Source organism: Anser brachyrhynchus (genome assembly GCF_964034855.1).
Source record: "Anser brachyrhynchus genome assembly, chromosome: 17".
Taxonomy (NCBI): domain Eukaryota; kingdom Metazoa; phylum Chordata; class Aves; order Anseriformes; family Anatidae; genus Anser; species Anser brachyrhynchus.
The window spans coordinates 3,409,947-3,428,490 of record NC_137710.1 but is presented as its reverse complement, the minus strand read 5'-3'; the positions used below and the strand labels follow the sequence as shown (position 1 = coordinate 3,428,490).

At 47.1% G+C, this 18,544-nt stretch overlaps 1 protein-coding gene across 14 annotated transcripts in view; it reads left to right on the top strand.

Moving 5' to 3' along the window:
* PITPNM2 (phosphatidylinositol transfer protein membrane associated 2) overlaps positions 1–18,544 on the top strand; it is a 132,286-nt gene that overhangs the window by 47,621 nt on the left and 66,121 nt on the right. The gene's annotated exons all lie outside the window — the stretch shown is intronic.

Sequence of the window (18,544 nt, the reverse complement as noted above, 5' to 3'; positions counted from 1 at the left end):
GGGCTGAAGGAATTTGTCTCTAGTCCCAGAGGAGCCCAGCACTGGGACGTGTTCGGGAGGCTGACGCTGCTTGCTTGTTTGGAAAATCTCCGAGGTGATTGCCAGGGGGAGGAATCTGAGAAAATTGTTTCCTTCTCCTTTAGATACGGTCAGTGTATAACTGTTTGGCTAATCTGATCATCACAGTTTACCTGGGATGATAGATAGCATCAGCTGTGGTCTGGTTTTGGGGCCCTTTTGTGCTGCAGGAGCGCATGACCTTATTTTGAAAGCATAAAAATTCTTGCAGGAACAAACACCTTAAAGAGGAAAACGGAGATTTCTCTGCTTTTCCCCATGTCAGGCCTTGGAAATTCAGTCGTTATCCTGTAACACAGCGCGGTTAGAATCCCAGCTTGTCAACATGAAACTGGAAAATATTTTCAGCTCAAAATAAACTCTGCAAGAATAGTTTCCATGTTATCCCCTCTTCAGAGGAAAGCTACTGGACTTTAGTCCTAAATAAAGATTCTGGCCAACTTTGGCGCTTTGAGAAGCGGAGGTGGTTGTCCTAAATTCGACTGCTGCCTTCACGAGCCTGCTCGTATGGGGTGCTCAAAGCTTTGATGCTTGTCACTGAACCCGAGAGGGTCTGTGCTGGTGGTCAGGTAGCGCTTGCCTGGGGGGGAGCACACAGATTTGGGGACAGCCCTGGGGCTGGGGCTGGGTTTTGGCCTTTGCTGCGCCCAGGGAGCAGCGCGGGTGAAAGAAAGGCTGAAGTAACATCCACGTAGTTGTCTCTTTGCACACTTGCTTCATGCCTTTCTCTGCCCTCTGACAACACAAGGCGATGGAGCAAGTTTTGCGTTGGCTTCTCAGCGTTGCTGGTGCTTTCGGTCCTTTTAAGAGAGCGGTTTGGGTTGTGTAAAATGTGCGAGGGAAGGATTCCCAAAAGGTGCATGACGAGCAGCCATCGGTTGGCAAGTCGTTTTCAAAGCTTGCCCGTGTGCTTTCTACCTTCTTAGTCCTGCTAGAAAGAAAATAATACATTAACCTGTGCTCGAGAAGGCAGCGATTTGTTTGATTTTGGTCCAGTCAGACCCATTTATCTGGTAAGTTGGAGATGCTTCCAGTGGTTTATTCAGCAGTAAATCGCCCTCAGAGCGGCCGTCTGAGCAGTGCTTGCTCCTGCTCTCTGCTGCCAGGGCTGTTGGGACCGTGCCGAAGGTGACGGACAGTCCCCTGAGGTTGTTCTCTTCTAGCTTCAGTGCTCAACGGGGATTGACTGCGTTACTCATTCGTGAGGCCTATTTAGAAGTAGTAATTCTGGTTAGGTTGGAACTTGGAAGTTTTCTCTCACACTAGCTAATTATGGCTATTATGCTCTATTGTCGTTATTGTCACTCAAAGTATTTTTGAAAATTAAGGGTGAAAAGTGACTGCATAACAAAAAAAAACTCATCAGCGAGGCTCCCCGAGCCTATTGTGAGTCACCCTTGCTGATTTCAGTGACAAAAATAAGTTTTCTTTTGCAGCCGTAGACTCCTGCGAGCGCTGCCAACCCTCAGCGCAGGAGCACAGGCCCGAGTTTGCTCTGGCTTGTGCTTCGGGCTGTCACCAGCACGCCTCCAGCCCAGGCTAAGATGTTAAGCTTTTTACAAGCTTTTGGAGGTTTTTGATCTTTATCAGTTTATTAAAAATGCTGAGGCTGTCTGGTGCTGTCCTCAGGAAGGAGGGGCAGCTGCTCGTTGGCAAAAGCTCCTGCTTTAGTGGGAGAGCAGAGAGAATAAGCTTCTGGGTTCTGGTTGTTGATGTCGTCTTAACGTTTTTCTGCTTTCTTCCCTGATCTTTTCTCTGTAAAATTACACTGAAGTTGTGGTGAATGAGTGGAAAACATCAGTAGGGCAGATGGCCTGTGGTCTCCGGCACTTATCTTCAGGGGAAGAGCAGCGAGGAGAGTGGTTAGGACCTCGTACTTCGTGCTTCTTGGGGAGACGTGAGGTCAGCAATTTCAAACTACCCTTTTCTGCTCCTTCCTGCCACTTTTTTTTTTCTACTTGCTTTGTTTTTGCAAGGAATTGCCTCCAACAGAGGTCAGAGACGTAGGCCAGCTTCTCGGCCACAAGGTGCCACGGCTGCACAGACCCCACTGGAGCTGTCGGTCTGGGCGAGCCGAAGAGCTGCCCTCAGCTCCAAAGTTCTTCAGTTCAGGTATCGATGCTGTGATCCCCTCTCCTTCCAGCTGGCGTGCTGTGCCTCAGATAGCGTTCCTGCTCCTGGTAGGAGACAGTTTTGTCGCGTTATGCTAAGATTTAAGCCTGCCTCCAGCAGGCTGGGGTTTGGGAAAAGCTTCCTGTATGGGCAGGGAGGATACAAGTAGCTGCTCGGGTGAGTTATCGGCATCCTTGACACATGCAGTGTGTTGCTCTCAGACACCATGCCCAGAGAGATGGATGGTGGAACTGGTGTACATTGGTGATTTTTCTCTCTCTTTTTTTTTTCCCCTGATCTCCCTCCAGCATTTCTTCCTCCCATGGTGGCTTGGTGCCCTGCCTGCACCTGGGGGTGTGTTGCGAAGGCCCCCGTTGGGTGCAGCTGAATTACAGAATAAGAAAACAAATATTCACTGTGCTGAGGAGAGGTGGAGGAGTACAAACATGTTAGTAAATCACACAGATGAAGCCATAAGTCAGTCTGAGATGAGCTTGGCTTGTCTCAATTGCATGACATAAAACTAGAAACATCTATTGCACACCCGAGCAACTGAGATGATCTTTTAGAAATGGTGTGGATTTAGGAAAAAAAAAATTGTTAGCAGGGTGTCACTAAAAGTATGGATTGTTAGTGCTGCCGTTGCTTATGCTTTGCTTTTCTTTCTTGTAATTAGCAGGACTGGTATTTTTAGGATAGCTTTGCAGCTTGTCTATTTTCTGCCAAGTTGGCTAAAAATGTTGGTCTCACGTAACACAAGAAATATTCTCTTGGAAACCGATGCTGTATATATCCTGAACTTCCCCTTCTGCTGATGTCTGGATCCGTTCCTTAGAATTACAACAGCAGGAGCTGGGGGAAAGGTGTCCCTTGTATTGAAGCCCGTGCATATGGCTGTTACAGCCTTAAACACAGCTGAATAGTTTTTGCAGATAAAGCCGATAGACTGGAATGTTTTTGTTTGCTTTAGCTTTTGGGTGGTATTAGCCTTAGTTGTAACCTCTTTCAGTTTCTGTTATCTTTTATAGGGACTTCCTGGAGCTCTGATCCTGCAGTGAAATCCGTGCAGACGGATTCTTTCTGCGCGGAGGTCTTAGGTCTCAATAATGCGCCCAGCCACCGCGCGCGGCTGTGCGGCCGTACTCTTCTTGTGCGGTGCCTTCCTCGACACAGCCCAGTCCTCCCTGCTGGCGTCACGGTGTGGGGGCTTTTTGTTGTTGTTATTTATTTTAGGGTTGCCCTGGCAGGAGCTTTTCTCTGCTAATGTGTCTCCTGCCTGCGTTCGCGGTATGTCTAGGGATACATTTCTCTAAAGGTGCTGAGTGGAGGGTGCTGGTGCTGTACTGCAGGGCTGTGGCTGCTGTCCTGCCTGAGCTCTGACCGCTAGGAGTTATCCTGCTGCCAGCCCGCCCTGCTGCGAGGTCTGTGGAGCATCAGTGGTGGTTAAAACAACCACGCAGAACAACGCATCCACCTCTGTGTTATATAGGTGAAGAACATCCTTAATCCAAAAATTCAAGATAATGGCAACAGAAACTTGTGGTAAAAGCAGAAATTGCTGGATGTCCCCTTTTCAGCTATACCCTCCAGTTCCAGACGGGCTGTGCAGTGTTACGGGGCAGTTCCTTGGGTGGAAAAGGCGTTGGGAAAAGGCAGCCCTAGTCTCCTCTTCCAGGTGAGCTCCAGCTCATGGGCATGCCTTTGCCTTGTGCGTTGTGTAAGAGGACCCAGGGGTTTCCTGCCTGGCTCTTGCTCCAACTACTTCTATGTGGTGTTGCAGTTGGAGTTGCTGGGAACGTGACATCCAAAATGCCATCCAGAGCTCGTTAAAAACAAACAGTGTTTGTGTTACTGGTTTCTGGACTTTGCTGTCGTTCAGGGTTTTAGCTTACTGATACCAGCAAAATAAAAGCAAATCTGTGGGAAAGCAGAAATTGAACTTTCAGGCTAATGAGGCTGTATTGTGTTTGACAAATGGGGAGCTAATCTGCTGGAAGAAGGGGAGGGTTGACTTTTAATGAGAAGTTATTAGATGCTGAATAGCTGTTAAATTGCAGTATTAGTAAAAATGGACAGTCGTCTCTAGCTTGTCTCCTATTCTATTAATTGAGAACCCCTTTCATCCATTCTTTTAAAAATTAATTACCATTGTGGAAAACACTTCTTTGACTGTAGCAACTTGATTCAGATTAAATTGGGGTTATGTCATGACTGCTTCCTTTATGGACTTTAGCTGCAATTTATGGGCTCTGTTGATAATACCAACTTCATATATAAGAGCTTAAGACTTCTAAGAACAAGACTAATGAGCTGACATTTTTGTCATAGCGTTTTGAATTGGCAGCAAATAGAAATGAGATGAGAAAACAGTCTGGTGCCTGGAGTGAGAGCACAGCTTTGATTTTCAGTTCAGCTACTTATTTCTGGTCGGACGGTGAGACAGCACTTGCAGGGTGTTTTGGCCTAAACTGCCCAAACTTAACTGTCCCTCGGACTCTTGCATTACCTGTAACATGGAGGTCACTCTTATTGCTCAGAATAATCATCCTCTTTTCTCTTTCCCCTTTTTTTTGTGCCGTATTCTGATCGAAGCTGACATTTCAAGCTCCTTGGCTCTTCTCCTAGATCCCATCACGTTTGCAGCGAGCGAGGAAGGTGGGCAGCGGAGGAAGGTAACCTGCAGGGTTGCAGCAAAGCAAAGCGGCTGCTGCTGGAGGTGGGCAGTGCCTCCTCCCGGGGCCAGGCAGGTCTGGTGCTGCCCGTTAGGGGCCACCACACGTGCGCTCCTGATGTCGCAGTCTAAGAAAGTCCAGATCCTGAATCAGGTCACTGTTTACAAAGCAGATTTATGTCAGATATAAATACAGCTGTAATGCCCTTTAATGAAGGGCATGTGAGGCTCTCGCAAAAGCCGTGCAGCGCTCCTGCTCTCTGACAGCTGACACATGAAGCAGAAATAGTGGGGATGAGAAATTCTGAAGGCATAAAACACTGGGCCAGACTGGAGCAAGAACTGTGCAGCCAAGACTGGAAACTGCACCAGTCAGGTGAGACAACCTGATGAGTGTGCCTGCCCTGATGGGGCCAGGAGGGGTTTAAGGAGAGAGGAGCTGTGCACGAGGCAGTCGAGGCCTTCAAAGCTGTCCCTGAAATCCGAACTGATGGGATTTGACACTTTCTGCTGTGTGCTCTGCCTCCTCAGCTGTTGTCAGGCTGGAGCAAGGTTTTCATCCCATGTTACTTGTAATGAAAAGGAAAATGTTGTGCCATAAACCTTCGTGGACTTCTTTTTTTCTGGACTTGTTTTTGTAATGCTTTCTTATAAAGGACACTTTAAAAAAGGACATTCCAGGCAGTTTGGATATTTGATGGGGAATAGAGGAGAAGAGTTTATTTGAACTGGCGTTGCAGGTCAGGAAACAGATTTTTAGCTTTGGTCCTCATTAAGTAGCTTTCCTTTGTTCCACGGGCACAGAATGACTCTTTGTTGTAGGGCACCATGATTGACTTGTGAGGTTTAATGTTTGGTTGGAGAAGACAATTGAAATCACGTTTAATTTGAGGAATTAAACCACACAGGATTCCACACAAGTCCTCAAGGAACATGAAAATCTGCCCTTAGGAAGACTTTCTGCTCGTATTGTTGTACTGAAACCACAATATGTGGTCTTGGGCAGTTGAATGCTTTGTTACATCCAGAAATTCTCCTTAGGAAATAGCATTGTTTCCATGAGAGGAGTCTGCGTAAACTCAGCCCTTGGATTTTTGAAACTCAGGGGAGTGGGGAGAGGCTATGGAGAGTTCTTCAGCTGAACAGGCCAGAATAAAAGGCTAAAGCAGGAGGCAGGAATTGCTTCAGAGTTTCTCCATGTGGATTTGACAACTGAAAAGTTAGTTTCTTCTGTGATTCCCAAGATGTTAATGTCCCTGTTGGGTTCAGAGCAAAACTTAATTATGTCTGATAACATTATCCACAGCAAGGATTATTTGCACAAGTTTCTGTGAGGATGCTGCTTGAAGGGAGGATTTAACTGTCTTTTCATTCTGGCTGGTTTCATTCCTTGTCACTTAAAGAAACTTTGAGGATATTCGTAGCCCTTGTAGGAGAGGGAGGGATGCAGTTGTGACCATGCTTGTCCTGAGGGCCGTGAAGCCACAGGCTGTGGCAGGCTTCATTCAAGCGACTGAGTCAAGCCCATGGATTGTGCTGGTTATCTGCTTCTTATCTTTCTAAAAAGAAAAGTTCTTGAGGCTTCCAGGCACTTCCCTGCAGCTGGAGGGCTTTAGTCTTTACTTTAGTATTGCAGAATTATGCCAGTTATCAGCAAAACTTGATTTATTTGAGCTCTCTGACTTCCCCTTGTATTTAAAAGGAAAAAAAAAAAAAAAGAAGTTTTTACAGAACCCAGAAGCTCCTGAATTGGCTCTCACTAATTTTCTTTTGAATGTTGGGCCAGATCACTTCTCTCTGTAGCTCAATTTTCCCAACAGATGAGGGATAATGATACTTGCCCTAGCTCCTGAGGCCAGGGCAAAGCTTTAATGCGTCTGTGAAGTGCTGCGCGGTGGTTGCAAGGAGCACAGCTGGGCACCAGCCAGGCAGTGCTGCTCTTTTGGATTTGGAGCAGCCACTCCGTGCCGCAGCTCACTCCAGTTGGGTGACTCAGTCAAGCAGTGTTGTTTCCTTCTTTTTTCTTGCCAGAACTTACCTTCGTACCTCCAATTGTCTCTGTAGCAGTGCTCAATGTCTTTGGCTTGTAGTGAATTCCCTGCTTTTTGCCCCTCTTGCAATTTCCCTCCGCTTCAGAGCAGCAGCAGAAAACCCTCTGGGCAGCTCCCAGCCAGGGGGAGTTCAGCCCATGGGTGTCCAGACTGACTGGAGGTGCTCGTGTTCCTTCCACAGTGCCATTTTCTTTCCCTATTTTATTGGATTTTGTTTCACAACGAGTCTGCAAGATGACAGGAATAGTAATTGAATTGCATGTCGAGAAATCCAAACAAGCGCAAGGCTGTATAGCCGGCCCCAAGTTTAATCAGAGGAGAGTTTATAAGTATTCTGTAGAAACACGCTGTACTTTGTGCTCAGAAAAGCTCATGCAGAAGTTAAATATACAAAGGTGCAGCTGGCTTCCCTCCTGGGAGGGACAATGTCACTCGGCGCTGTAATCAGCCTCCGCTGGTCCAATTCTGTCTCAGCACCTGGGTGTTTTATTATGGTCGGCTTTCCTGCAGGTGTCCTCTGCCTTGAGACTTGTGAAGGTTTCTCTGTGTTGGAGGGAATCAGAAGACGGATGGCTGTGGCGGTGGAGAAATAACAGGGCTGTTGAGAAAGTGGTCAGAGAAAAAGGGGTGATTTAAAAAAGCAAAACATAGCAAGTAGGTGAAGACAAATGTGCGGGTTTTTTGCTGTTGTTTGTTTCAAACTAGCACTTTAAATGCTTTGCAGGTATCTCTTGTGGGTGCTTTTTAATTTTCATCCTCAAGGTTTGCTTGCATGGAAGGTGTAGCTGTTATTTGGCTTTTATTTTCCCTTCCAATACCGTACAGCAGTTTTTTGTCGTTTTTTGTCATCTTGTCTCTCCAGCTGTATCTGACTGCAAAGAACATGTTCAATTTGCCTCCTGCATTGTGTCTGTAAAAGTGTCCACTTTCATTTCTTTGCCATGAAAACTTGGTTATTTAAAAAAAAAAAGAAGGCACCAATAAATAGTTTTTTTTTCTTTCCCTCAAGTTTCTAGCTAAACTGATAAATCAAGATCTTATGGGATTTTGAAGGTTACATTGGGGATGCTGATGTCTCGGGCAGATTCCAATTTAACTCCACTCTGTAAAATCAAGAGGTTTTGATTTTTCTTGAGGAGAGAATTTTCTGCAACATGGCTTCATCTCCCTCTGCTTATGCTCTCAGCAAGTGAATGTGGTCCGATGGGTTCATCCGTGTGCCTTTCTCCTTCCCAAGTCCCAGATTCAGTTTCCAGCTCTGGCTATATTTTAAGCGATCACGGCACGTCCCGTGGTGGTTTTTGGGGGTGGAACGGGGCTGGCTATTCCCAGGGGAGGCTGGACGCACGGGTTAACGCTTGGAAGTGTCGCTGGGGTTTCGCATAGCGATGGCTGTCGCAGGCACTCTGGTTTGGAAGAAGCCAGTGGAGCCCCCTCAGTTGACGAGAAGTAGAAATGGAGCTGCAGGCCTCCATCTCGCCTCGTGGCCTCTCACCTCCTGAGGTGCAGGAGGCACGGCGGTGTCCAGGACGATGGCCCTGGGCCTGCGATGGCGACCACGGGTGCTGCGGGCCTTGTTGCTCGGGGGTGACGGGGCGGCAGCGCAGGGAAATGTTGGCAGCCAGCAGCGCTCCAGCAGTCAGTCAGTCGCCGGGCTGTTCAGGGCAGAGCCAGCACCAGGAGTTGTCCTTTGCCATTATGCAAACTCTGTGGGGCATCTTGCCTGGAGATCGCCCCTGGATGCTGATGGAAAATAACTCTTTGCGTTGGGGTTAGCAATCAAGGCTGCTTAGGCCAGGCTTGGATTTTAATAGCTGTAGTGCCCAGTAGTGTGTAATCCTTGGGAAAAGCTGCTCTCTTTTAGGGCTTTAATACTGCCTCGGCTTAGCAAATGCATGTTCTCCGATGGGAAGGCGGGTCAGCCTCCTCCTGGCAGGACTTTCTCCTCCTGCCAGAAGGCTCCTCATTTACTCCTCGCATGACTGAGTTGTGTCTCCTCAGCGGCACGCAGAAATGGCGCTCTCCTCAGTCAGACCTGCTGGCTGGGCTGGTGCTGTGACTCCGCTCAGTCCCTTCCAGCAGCAAGGCGATGGCATTTCTCTTCTGGCAGACATTGCCCCAGCTCCAGAGAACACATTCAAAGCCCCGAGTTTTATGGAGGAGCAAGTGTAGTCGCAGTGCAGTGGCTGGAAGGGGGGCCAAGGAAAAGGGCCCGGCCCCATGATGGCCCCGAGCAGCCAAGAAGCAACACAAGTTAAATATGAGTGAGTACTTTTGCTGTATGTAGGGACTAGTGAAGTGACTTAACAGAACAGAAACTTCGCCTTTCTTTCATCTTATTAAAAAGTTGAGAGACAAGCAACAGAAATTACCCAAATTGAAAGGGAACTTAATGCAAGATCCAGTCTGAGTTGGTATGCACTTGGGAGTCGCTGAAGAAATGCAGCGATTTGTTATCTACACCAAAGAAGAAACTCCACCAATCCGTCAGGTAGTTCAGTTTGGCCTCCTCTGCCCCAGCTTGCAATCTGCTCAGCTGAAAGCACCCTGGAAAGCTATAAATCTTGTAGGTTGTTATTAGAGGCTGGGGGTTCCACGTTGTGGTTAGCATTAAGAATGCTTTTCAAAAGCGATAAGACCTGATGGTTTAAAAATGCTCTGTCACTCCGCATGTGGGATGCGGAATGGTAGAGGGAAAGAAATAGCACCAGCCCAAAATGTGCTGAATAATGAACTGAAAATGGTTATTGATTATCCGTGCACCTTCATTATCCCGCTGCAGTCTGAGAGCAGCTAGCAATTCTTTTTTCTTTATTAACCAAAAAACTTTCAAAGGCACTTATGAAATATTTAGTGTAATTATTTCCAAGATCAAAACTCCAAAGAAATTACACAGCCGCAGAAACAGTGTTAATCTATTGATGTTATGGATGAAAGAAGCAGTAGAGATATTAAACATTTACCCCTCTTGTGCAAAATGGCCTCTTACTTTCCATCTCAATTGCAGCGTTGTTCATCAAGCTTCACTGCTGTGTTTGTCTGGCTTCTTGTGCAAGGATCTAGGTGTCATTCCAAGTTTCCTCTGATGGAGTAGGACTTATTTTCTCTTTCCCTATCTTGCCTTTAGGCAAGGCAAATCTCAGCCTAATGAAACCAGCATGAAATATTACGGCGCTATAACACTGACTTTGCAATCATACAGTGTTCCCTCTACGAAATAGTCTTTTAAAACCAGCTATGAATGTTCATTCCCTTTTCCACGTGATATTTTCATAAGTGAGGTAATAAAATGTTATTTCCATCTAGACTGTAACTACTGAAAAACTGGAGTTGTGGTTGATGTCCCCTTTCAGTGTGATAGGGAGCTACAAAGGAAGCAGTCCGGGGTCTGTTTGGTGCTGTCTCAAATCCCCAAATTGGAAATAGACATCTCGTGTCTCAGAGTCAGCTTTAGTGGGTCTGCAGATATTTGGAGGACAGGATAAAAATTCAAACTAACCTTGGGCAATCGTCTGAAATGGGCTATAATTTGGTAAAATGATTGCAAAGACCCATGAATAAACTGTGTAATGGGGAATGACTGGTGTGGTTGCCTTTCTGCGGGAGATGAGATGAGGCTGCAATGGGTTTTGGACTGAGTGGCCATCAGCTGCTTTATGCCATTGGCAAATGTCATGCAGGAATATATATGAGCAAGAGTCATATGAAAGATGTATGAAAGAAACGTTATCCTTTTTCTTCAGGTCTGCCGTGGTGGTGGATCAGTGGGAGGAGGGGTAAAGAAGCAGAAGGATCAGAAGAGGGCTGGAAAATGTGACCCTTGAGGAGAGACTGAAAGTTTGTAATTCAGAAGAAAGACGAGGGAGAGAGGCATATATTTTTCAATATGAAAATGGGATTTGCAGAAGAATAGTTAACTTCTCCTGAGACTGGCACAAAAGGAGAGGCATGAACTGTAGTGAGAATAACTTAGGTTAGGCAGCAAAAGCCTTTTACATCTGTAAATAATCTGCAGACTGAGACTCCTTGGTTCTGCAGCTTGAAGTATATTTCTTCATTCACATTTTTTTCTTTTTTTTTTTAGAGAAATAGACCTGGTTCCTGAGCAGCTCTAGCTGTAAGACCACTTGTTTTCAAAGCAGGTCTGAGCACGGTAGGTCTGTGCTCATCCTGGGCACCTTCTGGGGGGCTGCACAGCAGAGGTTTGCAGAGCTCTTGCACCTCAGCCCGGCTGCTCCCAGAACTTCTTACCCTTGAAATTACTGGCATGCATGGTGACTGCTAAGATGACAGAGTAGGAGCTCTCGTGACTTCTTGCTCTTGTCATTATAATAATGTAATTATAAAAAAAATAAGAAAAAAAGAGGGTATGTTGTAGCGTTAATGCAATCTCTAATGCAGCAGCTAATGGAGAGAGAGGTGGATGATGGCTTGAGTTAGATAGGTGAGGTCGTCCCTTGACTCTGGTTCATTCTTTGTCTTTCTCCTGGTTAAATTTTTGTGTCATGCTGCTGCCAGCACTTCTGTGAGCTAGGTGTAAGGGTTGTTGCATGGATCGTGGAGAGCATGGTTATGTTTGGGCTTGTTCTTGGCTTTTCTTTCACTTCTTTAATCCAGGCGAGGTCTTGAAAAACTAGTGGAGACTGCACCAAGTGCTCTCTCTGTTCACTGTCCTCAATTCCTTCAGGACGAGGGATTGTAGCAACCAAAGGTGTGAGGTGTAAATGCAATAGTCTCCCAGAGCTATCTTAGAAATTAGACATGTTTGGTGTTTAATTTTTTAATTTATTTATTTAACTTGGCCAGCATCCCATCTCCCTGCCGCCACTGTCCATTGAGTGCCCAGACTTCTGCATGGCAGTGGCCTTCAGCTAATGGACGTGTCCCAGATAAAAGCAAAATACTGTCCATCACTGTATGCCTGTAGCGTTGCATAGATTTTCTTTACAGTATTTTATCCCACCCCAGCAATTTTCAGTCTGTTTTCAGCCAACACACTGCAGTTATCACATCGTCAGTGCTTTTATTTTTGTTTCTGTAAGTGTGTGTGTACACGTACGTGTCTATATATACATACATACATAAAATCTATATGACACATCTCTATTTACATGCGTGTGTTTAATCTCTGCCTATTTTCAGCAGGTGACAGTGAGGGACTTGGGCTCGGAGCAGCCGGGGAAAAGCAGGGTCTGCCCGGGTTCTGCAGCTCAGCCAAATGGAGGAGCCTGGCTCTGCGTAAGGCCACCGAACTCGGGGTTTTGCAGCTGCCCTGTTTGTGCAGAGCACAGAGACTACTTGGAAACTTTTAACCTTTAATTTCTATTGCATTCTTTTTAATATTCAGTTTTATCCCTCAGCATCAGCAAAAGGATTAGAGACTGGTTTGTCTTTCCCTCTGAACTCATCAGTGACTTCACTGTGCATATTAGTCCTTTTAATGGCTTCTTTATTAGTTCATTATTGCATAACCTCCAGGCATGGCATGACTTGAAACATTAATTTTCCAGCCAAAGTTCTGCTGATGGACTTTACCTGGTCCCCTTGAAGTCAGCATGTGAGTAGAGGGCTGGCTGCTGAGCACCACTGCAGCATCGCTCGTAAGGCCGAAGGGAGGGAGTCAGGTTTGTGCTTCTCCCCAAATGTTAAAGAAGTAACAGGAATGGAAAATATGAAGAGACGGTACAATATCATTGAATATTTAAGGAGGGAAAAGGGTGTGTAGGTGCTTTGGTGTGGTGTGATGATTTTTTTTTCTTTTTCCCTCTCATTGCTTCAAGCTAGTATTTGGCTGCCCAGTGAACTATAACAAGATTTAATAGCTCCAGTGTAGCTATATTGCATTTGGACCGATTCCATCCTTCTGTTGTAATAAACGTCTGCTTTACAATGAGCTCTTAAATTCTATAAGTGACGTCAAATTGTATCTAATAATGGAAAAAAGATTAAGTACTGTAAATGCGGGTTGTGTTCACTCTCTGTGCCTTCCTTTTCGAGCAGCGTTTTGTCCTCAGCCCTTTGCACTGCTACCTGCATTTGAAATACCCTGGGGAGCTTGTCCTGAAGCTTACACCTGAGGAAAATTGTTCTCCAGGCATGCTTGCATTTACCTCCTCCTCCTTTTTTATTTTATTTACCCCCCTTGCCTTTTTTTTTTTTACTGACTGCATTGCAGGCTATGGCTGGACACGGTGGAGGCAGGGCAGGAGCCCTGGGCTCCCAGGGCTGGGTGATGCCGTTGTGATGTGGGCAAGTAAATGTTCGCTAGCTTCTCCTTCACTCCTGGACGTGACCTAAACTCAGTCTTGAAACTCGGGTGCGTAAGCATCTGCATAAAAAACTTCTATTTAAAAAAGATGTGACAGATGAGATGGATGATTAAGATGAATGATTACAAAGAACATTACTTACCGACACGGTATCCTTCAATCAGTAATAGCATGAGCCGTGAACTTTTAAGGAACTTTAACATTTAATTTATTTTTTTTTTCAAGGCCTGATGAATTTTTAAATCTGCGTAGCTGCCAGTCAGCAGATATGACCGGAGTACTAAAACTGAAAACTGCTGATTTAAAAAAAGCCTGTCTCTTCAGTCTCTTCTGTCTCTTCAGTTTATATATTGCACACGTGCGTGTGTGTGTGAGGGAGAGTTTTGCGTGCAGCGTTGAGTGTTATTGCGAATAATGGTAGCCACAAATAGCCACAAAACAGATTTTATTTATTTTTTTAACCTTTCAGCCAGCCTGTGCAGGGTGATCACTTCAGCAGGGTAGAGAGGAGGGGATTATAAAGCACAAGCACTCAGTATCCATCTGCCTGGAAAGCCCTCATAAACTGTGCTTTCCCCTTGACCTTTACGTGGCGATGGCCATTCCTGTGATTGGAGGAGACAGTCGTGCTCCAGCCGGTCCCGCAGTGAGCATCACGCCTTCCCAGACGAGGAGACCCTCGCCGTCAGACAGCTGCTGGATGGGGCTGGCAGTCGTGAGGTTGGGCTGGTCGGCATCGTGGGTTGTGCCCTGCAGCACCGCAGCCCTTGCCGCGGGTCAGGTAGGCGCTGGCCAGCCAGGGTTGCTGAGCAGGGTTCGGCAGTGATGCCTCCCAGATGCTAACGGGGAGCTTCTTCTGAGAGCCAGGGAGAGCGAGGACAAAGGGAGCTTCTCTGGGATTTTTTGTTCAGGGAAATGAAGGCTGACAGCCTTCCTTGGAAACCGGGGTCGACCACTAAGTGCTGAACGAGAGAGGGATGGACTGAAGGGGTTGAAGGTGAGAGGGAGTAGAGGTTTGATGTGGTAAAGGAGATACTGCTGGCAAAGAGGTGCCAATAAGAGGGGTGATACGGTCAAAATTATAACTAAGGGTCTTTGCAGCAGTGATATTCTGTATGGGTAAGGCTGAGCAAGGCTGCTTTGGGGCCAGCAGGGAGGCTGCTGCATTAATCAAGGTGTGAGTGTTGAGGCTGCCTTTAAAAAATGCTGACTTAAGTCCTAGGGATCTTTTACGTTTCTGCAGCTTCTTCTAATGGCATAAATAAATCAGAGTGCAATATGTATGCAGCGCTTCCCGTTTTGCGAGGGCACTGTATTCTCCTTCAGGGAACTTTGCAGCGGGGTGGTGGTGGCCAGGCTGCTAAGCCTGGTGCTGCTTCCCAAAGGTGCAAGTGTTTGATACACTTGGGACCAACGCGAACGTCTCTTAAATATCACTTTCTTCAAGGAGGCATTTGTTTGGGGGGTTAAGGAGATGTAGAAAACCCAAAGGAAGTCTTTAGGAAGGTAGGTGAGGACTCCAGGTAATATCTTTGCTTGTCCTTTTACCTTTAACTGTTTCTTACAGGTTTTTGGTTTTTTAATATCTCTCATTTCTCAGTGAAAATATTCCAAGGAAAATTGTACAGTAGCTGAGCTGATGAGTGAGAGGCTTTCTCAGCTTCAAAAGGCAGCACAGCCCTGAGCAGGCAATGGTTTATCAGAGCCTGAGACCGCAGTCCCAGGGCTGGGACCTGCCTCTGCCGCTGGCTGCTGTGTGACCCTCTGTGATGGGTTTTTCTTCCCTAGCGTGAGTCCTTAAACTTTATAATAGTGTAAAACGAGCCTCCTGTGTGAGGCTAGGAAAAGCTCATTACAGCCGCTCTCTGCTTCCAGGACTTTATTTCTTCCCTCCTGAACACAGAAACTGGCAGCCCTGGCATGAGGTGTGTTGTGGCTGGAGTGCTTGAGCTCCTTCCAGTCCTAAAAAAGCCTGTGCTCAGCAACCGGGGCACAGAAAAGGAGAGCTGGTCAAAAATCAGTTGTTGAGGTGACAGCTCGGGGAGTCAGCTGGGAACGGAGCAGGAACGGGCCTTTTATAGCCTCAATGTACCGGTGTGAGCGGTTTTCCTGCGCTGGGCCCAGCTGACGTGCAGAGGAGCCAGGATTTTTGTTCTAACGCTCAATTTCCACGCCCTTCAGGGGCAGCCTGTCAAGCCTGGCCGTGGTTTGGCCTCCTGGACTTAAATAGCCCAGTTTAAATACCCTTCACACACTAGCTCTTAGTCCTTAATTGCAAGCTGTCGGTTGTCATCAGCCCTTTGCGACCTCGTTTAGCAACGGGGAGGCTGGCCCTGATGCTCCCGAAGTGACTGCCCAGACACCAGGTTCGGGGGCTAAGCTGAGGATTTCGCTGGCTCTCTCGATCTGCTCAGCTTCTGCAGATCCTGATGGTTCCCCCATTTAAAGAAAGGGCACCTCCTTAAGAAGCTTGCCATTGTTGCGAGGGAAAATGTGAAAACGAGAAGGAAATGCAGCACACGGTGCCTTAGCCTTCATCCAGCCTGAAACAATATCTCAAAGGTGGACCTGACTCATCGGGGCAGGATATTGACTCTGTGGCGTAATTATGATGCTTTGAGAGCCTGATTCTAAAATAATTGAGGTATAAAATTATGCTCCTGGCTCGCACAGTTACTACAGCTCTGTGTACAAATTGAATAACGGCCTGCACGAATGTGCCGCCCGTGGAAGGTGCAGCTTGGTGCTCGGAGGCCGGGCAGCCGAAACCCAGCCTGCCATCGAAACGCGGCTGGATGGGGGTGAGCGCCAGGGACACAAACCACGTTGTGAGACCTGATTTCCAAAGCTGTGTCGTGGCTCCCCGTCTCCCAGAAGGGCTCTCTCTTCTCTCTGCAGTGTTTGCTGTGCTCTCTGATTTGTTTGGGCAGTACAGTAAGCGGTCTTGGTGAGCTCTGATTCTCCGTAAAGCCCCAAGGCTTTGGAAGGAGGCCACTGTGAGTTGCCTGAAAGTGCAGGTTTGTCCTGCATGCTCTTTGCACCTCCCTCACAGTCAGTGTGGGGTTGAAACCTGCCTCTCGCTATTGCCCAGGGTATTTCCAGGGCCGCTTTCTGCCCAGCCTTCGGGTCCGGCTGCAAAGGGCAGCTGCCGGAGCAGTCCCTGGGAGCGCTGCCTTTCCGCAGGCACAGCAGCAGCTCCTGCTGCCCCTTGGGGACCTGCAGGCTGAACCAAACCCTACTGACCACAGGAAAGTGGAAAGCTGAGGCCAGCTGGACCAGGACCTGTGGCTGGGACCAGCCATGCTCCTCGAGTCTGGTGCACTCGAGCAAGTCGGTGGCTGTCGGTGGCTGCTGCTGAGCTGCTTGGGGCCAAAACAGTTGGGTTTTGTGCCTGTAATAAAGCAGTCTCTCCCGTGTCTTGGCCATCTGAATTATTGCCTGCCTGGCACTTCATTATAAACACATTTTTTCCTTCTTGGTACTGGTTTCCTGCCATTTCATTGCTTTTAAGGTTCTATTTTTGTTTTATTCGTCTCTTCCAATCGATAGGAAATATCGTGGTTTTAGCAAGCAGCACAGGCAGACATGACTGACGTTCTTTTGGTGGGAGGAGAATCACTTTCAGAGCATTTTTTTGGGGGGAGAAGCTTTTAAATCAGATTTTCAAAGACCTCTAAAGTATAAAGAACTGCTCCAGCCACATTGCTGAGTCTCCCACCGCCATTAGCTCCAAGAGCTGGGATCCTGGCATCTCACCAGTGCAGATCTGGGATGGTGTTTAAGATCCATCTTACGGAGGTTATTGTTGTTCTTTGCCATGACACTAATTAAAACCCACCTAATGAGATTATCCCCACCTGTTCTGGAGGATTAGCTTGATGGAGGAAATCCTGCACGTGCGTGTGGACATGCAGACGCCTGCGTGTAGGCACGGCAGCGCTGGGCAGCGCAGCCTTCCCAGAACTGTTTTCCACGGAGTTTGCATGGCAAAGATAAATTATTATTATTTATTATTTCCCCCCCTCCACGCGTACATACACACAGATTACTCTGACAGCAATAAAATGAAACGGAATTGAATTTGAAAACAAATTGTTCGGCTGGTGCGGCACCAGGCGGATAGCTCGTTCCAGAAGAGTCGGTCCAGGATGGATGGGCTTTACGGCCAAACCAGAAACGCAGCAATCGAATGGCAGCGAGCAGCCCCAGGTTGTGCAGAGCCTGTGGCTGGCCCGTGGTGGCGGTGGTCTGTGCCCCTGCATGAGCTCGGTGCTGGGCCAGGTGTGGCGGAGAGGTTGGAGCAGATCAGGAGTCACAGACCTGGGTTACAACGCCGCGTTTCGCCCCTGGTTGCTCTGTGATCGCGGGCATGTGTTTTAACCTCTCTGAACCTCGTAAAAGGTCAGTGAAGTGCTGTGCAAACAGCGAGATGTATGGATAGCCGTGATAGCGGGGGGGGGAGTTTCCTGGTTCCCAGGCTGCAGTTTAATCCTCTAGATAAGTCGGTGGTTTTGATTAGGGGATTTTTTCCCCAGGCGTAGGGTTTGGGGCCACGTTCCCTCCAGCAGCTGTTTCTGGGGACTCCCAGTAAGCAGGCACAGCAGAAAGGGGAGTTTTGGTGACGAAAAGGAACCAGGCGAGTGCTTTCCGTGCTAGGAAAGCAGCCATCAAAGTGCTGATAGCAGGCAACTTCACCCCTTGTGCCCTCTCTTCCTCCCTAGTGTTGTTTTTTCCCCTTCCTTAGATTATTTCACTGCCTTTATCTACAGCCTTTGGGGAACCTTAAGGACATTTGTTTTGAAACTGCTTTAACCCTTGGTGTAGTAAATGCTATATTCCCTATATTCTTAAGCAATAATTTTATTAAATTGCCTCAGGGCTGGGTACGATGGGATATTTTGGTTGCACTTTGATCTTTGGCTGTATTCTTATGCAGCAAGAGTGTAAAAATGAGTCTTGACGTTACCATCGATGATGGGAGGATTTTGCCTGTAGACTATTTGGAGGTGGAAAAGAATGGATCCTACCAAGACAGTAATTCCAAATAAAAGAGGGAAGAAAAATACATTTTGGGTGTCCTCATTGTTAGAATCCAAATGACATTCTTTGCCATGGAGTTTTTGAGGGTTGAAGGAGTCCAGTTACTGCCTTTTCTTGCAGCTGAACGAGCGCGAGAAGATAAAACCTGATACGTTTGAGTAGATGCATCTCTGGTGTGTTGCTGACACTGGAAAGATACTTTATTGTCTAGCAACTAAAGGTCTGCCTATTCATTGTGAGCTTTTGTCACATCTCTCCCATGGAGATGCTATTGCATATGAAAGTCTGATTGATACGGTGGCAAAGGTCAGGAGGGTAATAGC